General features: G+C 36.7%; 1 pseudogene across 1 annotated transcript in view; it reads right to left on the bottom strand.

The window, feature by feature from the left end:
- Positions 1–8,407, bottom strand: part of LOC308688297 (NACHT, LRR and PYD domains-containing protein 3-like) — a 49,457-nt pseudogene that overhangs the window by 4,564 nt on the left and 36,486 nt on the right. The window contains exon 10 of the transcript XR_014032277.1: positions 7,548–7,709. The product of XR_014032277.1 is annotated as an NACHT, LRR and PYD domains-containing protein 3-like (transcript). The remainder of the gene's footprint in view (positions 1–7,547; positions 7,710–8,407) is intronic.

The raw sequence follows: 8,407 nt of genomic DNA, 5'->3' as shown, positions 1-8,407 counted from the left end.
TGACAAATATAAAATAGCCATTAATTCAAAGCTTATACACAGGATGAGATCAGAAAATCATAGTACTTTACTAGTACTTTCACAAACATTTATATAAAGTATATATCATGTAATTAATTTTACACATGCTTTTAATTATATTTTTACCGCCCCCCCTTGCGATTTCTACCTGTGCAACTCCATTATATGATGGACGATTATATAAGGCCCTGCCTGTTTACACGAGAACGTTCGCGGGTGAAAACGTAAAAATATTTTATCAGATGTGGCTTTCGTTTAAGCCCCGTTCACACTACAAGCGACTTTATCGCTGCATGTCGCCAGTGGCTGGCGATGAGGTCGTTAGTGGGCGTTCTCACTTCTGGTTGCCTAGGTAATGTTTGTGAGTGACATTCACGGATGTTACGTGTTGTAGACAACAAATCTGTTTTCTTGCCGCTACAAGCTAACATTTTGGAAGGAAAAGTCTAAATATAAATGGGATCAGTACATAAAATGCATAATATTAAAGATGAATGAGAAACAGCGAGTGCCCTGTGCTATCGCGGCTATTTAACTGCAGAAAATGGGTAAATACTGGTCTTTCTGAGTTCACGAAACCATTCGGGCTCGGAGTCAGCACGACGAGTACTACTGTATGTACACAGAGACATATCATAAATTATTGGACAGTTTCTGACTGCTAAAATAAACTTCTCATTCATCTTGCCTCAGTCAGACGCTGCACTGAAGAGTGACGGATCACGTGTGCTCCACTGACTTCACTCCTATTGGTTGTCGCTCGCGAAAGTCGCTCTTCATTTGCATAAAGTTAAACATTTCTCAACTTTGTCGCGTCGCCAGACACGCCCCATCCAGTCGCCAACGGTCGCGACCGCGCGTGTCGCCGGAAGTCGCCCGCTCCCCATTGAAAATGAATGGTATCGCGTCGCTTGGTCGCGTGTAGTGTGAACGCAGCTTTAGACGGCGACAGCGTTTTTGGGGCTTAAAACCGCAAAAAAGTGAAACCACCCTCCAGAGTGGAAATCTTAAAAAATGCTCCACCGTCGTGTTTCCGTCTAAACGGTAAAAGCAAAAGTCTGCTAGACAGTGAAGGCACCGATCAGTGCTTCACATTGCCACTAAATGTGCATACTACATTGAATTTCACACACTTTTGCGTCACCATATGCACGCAGATTTCCCTCCCACAACGGTCGTCTAAACGCAGAATAAAAGTTATTACTTTTGCATTTTCTCTTAAGATCGTTTCCGAAATATTACCGTGAAGAAGGGGAAAAAATATAAATGTATTGTAAAAGGTATGTGTTAAGGAGATCGAACCAATCAGCGACAAACTTATTGGTGACGTCGGCAAAGGACGTTTGGTGGCGAGTTAGAAACTTCCCGAACAGTTAGCAAGCAGACTTAAGAGGAGAACACGCCTCGTATATTCCTGTATCTTAACCTCCAGAGTTTACCTTCTGTGTGTGCGTTCATGATAAAATGTAAGTCTACTTACTTATTTGTGTTCTTTAGTATAGTTATCTGCCGTGTTACAGTTTGATTAATGTAAATTATCGAGTTGTTTATCTCTTTAGTGTCCAACAGTATTCACCTCGTACTGATTGCCACAAATATAATATATAGAAAGTAATTTGTTATTCAAGTTATTTACTGGCTTTATTCCTTGCTTGTGAATACTTTAATCACTGTGAAGTTTATAGTATTTGTCGTATTTCTGAACCCTGCCGATATATATGATGATTACTCAGCGTTTTCTCAGAGACACGGAGAATTCGCGATCCTCATTATATACGCTTTATGCGACATCTAGTGGTTAATTTCGGTAGTGCAGTACAAACCCTGATAACTGTATTGGATGTAGAATATGTATATTATTATGTATAAATACTGTAATTACTTATTGTAATGTTATTCATTTGTTTATTTCAGACCACACATATAATGCAAAGTAAAGATGAGAAGATTCTGAATCCTGTGATGTGTTTTGATTGACACCCTGAGGCGTGCACAATCACCTAATCAGCACATTAGTTAAAACTCCTTTACAGTATGACAAAGGAGAACGCGAGTGCGGGGAGGTGATTACAACGTCAAAAGATTCCTTGTGATTCCTATTTTGCTTTGTTTTAAAGTGAGCTAAAGGATAGCCTAATTTTGGGGCTGTTCAAAATTCCAATAAAGTATGTGGATGTTCTTCTCTTAGTACTCCGTATTCGTTTTACAGTACATGCATCTTCTGATCAGAGGTTGGTGTCAAAAAAAAAAAGAATAAAAATTTATCGTGGAGCGAAAACGGAGCGAGACGTATTAAGGGCGGAGTGGGGAGCGAGCGAGGAGCATGAAATTGTACACCCAGAGCGGAGCTTGAGCGGAGTAATTATGAAATGCTTTGAGCGTGGAGCGCAAATTCTCTCCACTCTGCTCCGCTCACATACTCTGATCACAACAGCCAAAAACACCTGATCAACTTCCTCTTGACTTTGTCTTGCCATAACAAATGTGTTTTATAAACTCACAGTTACAGCAGCCAGAGAGAAAATAATGTTATAAAGTCAAGGGCCAAGAGACCAAAGCAAATACTGATCTACATCATGGTGACAACAAACTTTATTATATTCAATAAAACAAACTAAATATCTGTTAATTCTCAACTAATTCTCAACTTTTGTACATGTATGACATGAATAATGTTAAACTGGTTTGTATATGGTTTCATACTCGGTGTGGCGGGAAGTCAGTTGTAGTTCTTGTGTTTCTCTTTTTTCTGTTCTCGTCTCTCTGTCCTTCAGTGATTCTGCTTATCAGGTGTTCATCATGTAGGGAATAGTGAATGAGGGTATAGGGTGTGATTTTGAACACAGCCTCAGAGTGTTGACTTTGAGCGCTGTTTATTCATAGTATATTCCTGTAAGCTATTTTCTCGAAAACGACAAATATATCAAAGAATGCATTGTTTTCTACGGTAGATTACTGTTTTAATGGAAAATGGTATGATACTGTCAGAATTTGACTTTTTTTTTTGACAGATATTATATGATATTTGTGGTTTTAAACCAATCTATTGTATAAAGTGCTGTATAAACAATCATGACATGACTTGACAGGAGTGCCGAATTGCAAAGCTGCTTTCTTTACTGCTGATTTCTCATCACTGTGTTTTTGTTGTGTTTGTTATTAAGAGAAAAATGTGCAACACATTTTAACATTCATCTAAATGTCGCTCTCAGCAGCATCTGTGGCGTCGGGATGTTCACTAACAGTTTACTACTGAGAAGGTATTTCAAACTTCTTATTACCCCTAAGCAAAGAACGAAAAGGAACTATGCTATTTGCTATCTCAGTTTCTCCACACTCACTTTCAATTTATTCTCCATCTTTGTTCTAAACTTAGATGTCTACATTCTGTACACACTCTACATGTATACAACTTCATTAAAACAATATTTTAATTCTATAACATTAGATCTATTGCTTATTTCACATATTCTTGAACCTCACTGGTTCTTGTTGAAGCTCAAACGTGCTGTGTAACATGTTTAAAAAAAAAACAAATAATTACCCATAAATTCAAAGCTTAAACACAGGAAGAGAACACTGAATCAGATGTCCAGCAAATACTGATCTACATCATGGTGACTAAAAACTTGATTATATTCAATAAAACATCAACGACTAAATATCTGTTAATTCTCAACAAGAACTTTTGTACATGTATGAAAGAAATAATCATAAACTGGTTTGTAAACTGTTTTCACACTCTGTGGCTGGAAGTCAGTTGTAGTTCTTGTGTTTCTCTTTTTTTCTGTTCTTGTTTCTCTGTCCTTCAGTGATTCTGCTTATCAGGTGTTCATCAGTGTCTGAATTCACTCACTTCCTTTTATTCACTCTGTCAAGTGGACTATATTAATTAACTAATGTAGGGAATAGTGATTGAGGGTATAGGGTGTGATTGGGAAAACGTGTCGATTTTGAGCACTGTTGATTCACAGTATATTCCTGTAGGCTATTTTTGTTTTCTACGGTATATTACTGTTTTAATAGAAAATGGTATGAAATTGTCAGAATTAGGCCTTTTTTTTACAGCAAGGGTACGTGTGCGTAACCCGTACAGCAGTGTGCATAACACGAGAATGGACCTCATTGGTTCTTGCAGAAGATCAAACGTGCTCCGTAACACAAGAATAACTCTCACACATTCTCACACATCAAGCAAGCATGTCTAAGCTTCCGTTTAACATAACTGATGTGTGCGTAGATGAATTTAGAGTCAATTAAATCTGTCAATCATATAAAGTGATGTCTCTTCAGAATATCTGAATAAAACTAAATTCAAATAGATCAGTTTCACAATCTCTTTATGAACTTTTTGAAGCGTTGAAGTGGTAGCATTGTCAATGGAGGGACAGAAATATCTCAGATTTTATTAAAAATGTCTTCATTTCTGTTCTGAAAATGAATGAAAGTCTTACAGGTTTGGAATGATATGAGGGTGAGAAAATAATGAAAGAATTTTTTGTTCTAAAATAGTTATTGTTTGGTAACTAACCCTTTAAAAAAACAAAACCAATCACACTAAACAGGATTATTGTTATATTACTTAACATTAGGGGTGTAACGATTCATCAACTACATCGATGTATCGATTTATATTCCTACGATCCAACTGGATCGATCTGTGCTCGGCAAGTTGGCCTTCCGGACGACATATATCGATCTAATATCGTTTTAAAAGGTAATGAATCGATTATATCGATACTAGGAAATAGCGCATTGGATTTAAGCACGTCAGACTTTATATGGATGTTTTTTCTTTGCACTTTTAATGATAAAGGCGTTAAACGTGACTCGATTCAGTCTGCCTATCTTTGTCGTCGTCGCCATGCGTGACGCGCCAGCAGCAGCGCGAAGACAACAGTCAAGTGGCGCAAAGTCTCTCACTTCAGAAAAACAGATTTTCCTGTCCTCTCAGCCGCTGTACTGCAGGAGCGCGCAATCGCACGCGCAAATGCGCCGGCGCGCGCTGTATCACTTCACTAAAGTCATACGAGAATGCAACGTCGTAAATTAGTAAGTTAAGAAATAAAAGTAAAATACCAATAAATTGCGTTATTGGTACGTCTTGTGTTGCTATTTATCAGGAGCAGTTTCCATGTTTCTTTACCAGTTCTTCCGTTCTAAGTATTGTGTATCACCATGGTAGCCTAATTGTTGTTTGTTTCCATAACGAAATGCCACATACTGGTTATTTTGTATATTTTTATATGACTGTGGTGGCTCATACCAAGATTGTATTAACACAAACTAGTTTGGGACTGCTATTTAATAGCTTAACCTCGCAGTGCCTACTGTTTAGCAGTATTTGTCATATTCTTTTTTTTTTTTTTTTTTTTTTTTTGTTAAGTAAAGGGGGACAGAACTTGTGTGTCAACAATTTTTGTGTAAACAAATGTATTATAATAGGCCTATAAAATTCCTAAAAAGGTGGGTCGCGGCTTGATGACCATGGGGAAATGTGGGTCCCATAGCCAAACTATTCAAAACATCATTCAATGTTGTGATAATCGTAATTAATAATCACAATTACAATTTCAAGGGAATAATCAACAATTATCATTTTTGTCATAATTAGAGCCCGACCGATATATCGGCAGGCCGATATTATCGGCCGATATTAGGCATTTTCAAAACTATCGGTATCGGCATTTATAACGGCCGATAAATGAATATTTCAAAAATAAAATAAAAACGGACAAAACACCCTTCAACCATGTTATGAGTGTTGGTGTTGTATAGTTTGTCCACCAGAGGGCACTCTACACCGTCCCTGTTGGCAACACTCGTGTATAACGCGCCACACATTCTGCAACCTGCTGATCCAGCCCGAGTCGGCCAGAGAGAACCGCGAGTGAGATCAGCGGTGAAGTGTGTTCATGGTGAGTTGGTCACGACTCACGAGACATACATTGCTTGAATAACAATTAAAAGAACATCCCTATCAGTTCTCTTAACTCAAATAAGGATGACAAAATTCGTGACTATCATGTCCAGTTTTGCTGCGGTTAAATAAGCCGAGAGTGAAGCGGAACAACGTAGGCTATATTCACATAAAATGTTAACACTGCAGTTCACAAAAGTTCATAATGTGCATGTGCTTTAATGCTTTGTCGGTTAAACATTTAATTTTAAATGCTGATGTGCTGTTCTAACGTGTGCGTTTCTCAGGGCGTACATGTGAAGCTCACATGCACTAAAAGCCTTTCTACCAGCGCCTGGATACTGGAGTAAGTTATCTTTCGAGTATTATTGTGCTAATACTGTTAAATACACACAAGATTTACATAAACAAAGTCGGTTGTCTAAAGTAAAGGCAAAAATTGAGAGAAAATCTGCTTGTCAAATGCGTGTACATTAGACGTGTCGTGCTCAGCTCTTAAAGAGACAGTAGCAATTGTAAACACATTGCCGCTTGTCCTTAAAGGGATAGTTCACCCAATAATAAAAATGATCTCATTATTTACAGGCACTCTAATGTTGTTCCAACTGTATTAATTTCCTTCTAATATTTTTCTAATATTAATAGTTTGAAGAATGTGGGTAACCAAACAGTAGCTGGTCCCCATTGACTTCCAAAGGAGAAAAATATACTATGGAAGTCACTGGGGTACATCAACTGTTTTGTTACAAACAAAAAAACAACTTGAGAGAGTAAATTATGACAATTTGAATTTGTTGTCAATTTGAATGTGAAATTGTTGTTTTTGTTCAAAGGACTAAACGTTTAGTCTTAAAAAAAAAATCTTAAGTTTGTATTTTTATACATTTTATTTATCAGAACTTTAATATATTTTGATGTTCCTCTGTTCTGTTGTGACAATAAAAGAAACAAGTTTCTTTTTAAAATGCATTATCATATTATTTTAGTTAAAACTCATAAATAACTACAAATAACTAATGTTAGGGAAATTTGTTAATGTTTTGTTGCGCGTTTCTGAAAAATAAATAAAATAATTAAAACCAACAAATATTTGTACCGGTATCGGCCTTCAAAATCCTTTATCGGTCGGGCTCTAGTACCCATCAAAAGTTTGTACACACCAATTGTAAAGTGTGTCCAAACTTACTGTACTATAATACACATAAATAATATTGCTACTGTATTATAATATACACATAAATAATATCGGCCGATATATCGGTATCTGGCTTTTTTTTAATTGGTATCGGCATCGGCGCCCAAAAATCCATATCGGTCGGGCTCTAGTCATAATCGTTCAGTCCTACCTATTAAAATAAAATGTGAATGCATTTGACATTAATTTGTGTTTTACTTGTTTGTTTATATCCATAATTAATTGATACCTGATTACCTTACAAGAATTTTTGGCTAAAAAGTCACTGAATCGATTTCAAGTCAATGAATCGGATCGGATCGTATCGTTCTAAATTAACCAATATCGTCCTTGAATCGTATCGACAACCATGAATCGCGAATCGAATCGAATCGTTGTTAAAACGAATCGTTACACCCCTACTTAACATACTTGAGTTTGTCCAGATGGTTGAGAGTATCAGAGAGCAGCTTCAGTCCTGATTCTCCTGGGTGATTGTAGCTCAGATCCAGCTCTCTCAGGTGTGAAGGGTTTGAACTCAGAGCTGAAGCCAGAGCAGCACAACCTTCCTCTGTCACCAAACACTGAGATAATCTACAACAACAGTAAGGGTCCATGTTAGTGTGCTTCATCTACTGGTGGCATCCGACTGATTTTAATTAAATCACAGTGTTGTAAAATGTGCAAATTATCAGATACAAATTATCTAAAGGATCTAATTGTAAGTTATAATTTCAAAATAAAAAACTCTATTTTTACCCATAAAATCTAAAAGAATTAACCCTCTGGGGTCGACAGACATACCTGTACCTTTTGATAGATTTTTTCACATAATACAATACTAATTTATGTAATTTATGGTAATATGGTTATACAGCAATACATCATTCGAAACTGTAAAAAGTTTACTTTCAGTTGTGTCCACTTGCAATCAACACAAAACAAACAGGATGTTTTCTGCCGTCTCTGTGAACTTTTTTTCTGCAGTGCATCAAAAAAGGAAAACAAAATTCTGCTAATATTTGTCACACAGACAAGAGTAATATATCTGTAGATACATATAAGTGTCTACTTTTAAATGATCCTATTCAAAATGAAAACAAATATTCTCTGTTTATATAATCTGTATAAGAGAGAGAGATGTAACTGTCTCTCGTGTCAGCTTCCAGCAAATGTGAACATGCTAACAGAAAGCGCACGGTATTCATATGGTAATGATCTGAGGCAATTCATGCAAACAGAGTCAACACCCACATCAACTCAAACGCATCACATTTCATCAGAATGATCAT

Source organism: Scardinius erythrophthalmus, assembly GCF_964197995.2.
Source record: "Scardinius erythrophthalmus genome assembly, chromosome: 1".
NCBI classification, from domain to species: Eukaryota; Metazoa; Chordata; class Actinopteri; order Cypriniformes; family Leuciscidae; genus Scardinius; species Scardinius erythrophthalmus.
The sequence above is the reverse complement of the archived record's forward strand: the minus strand, read 5'-3'. Positions and strand labels throughout refer to the sequence as shown.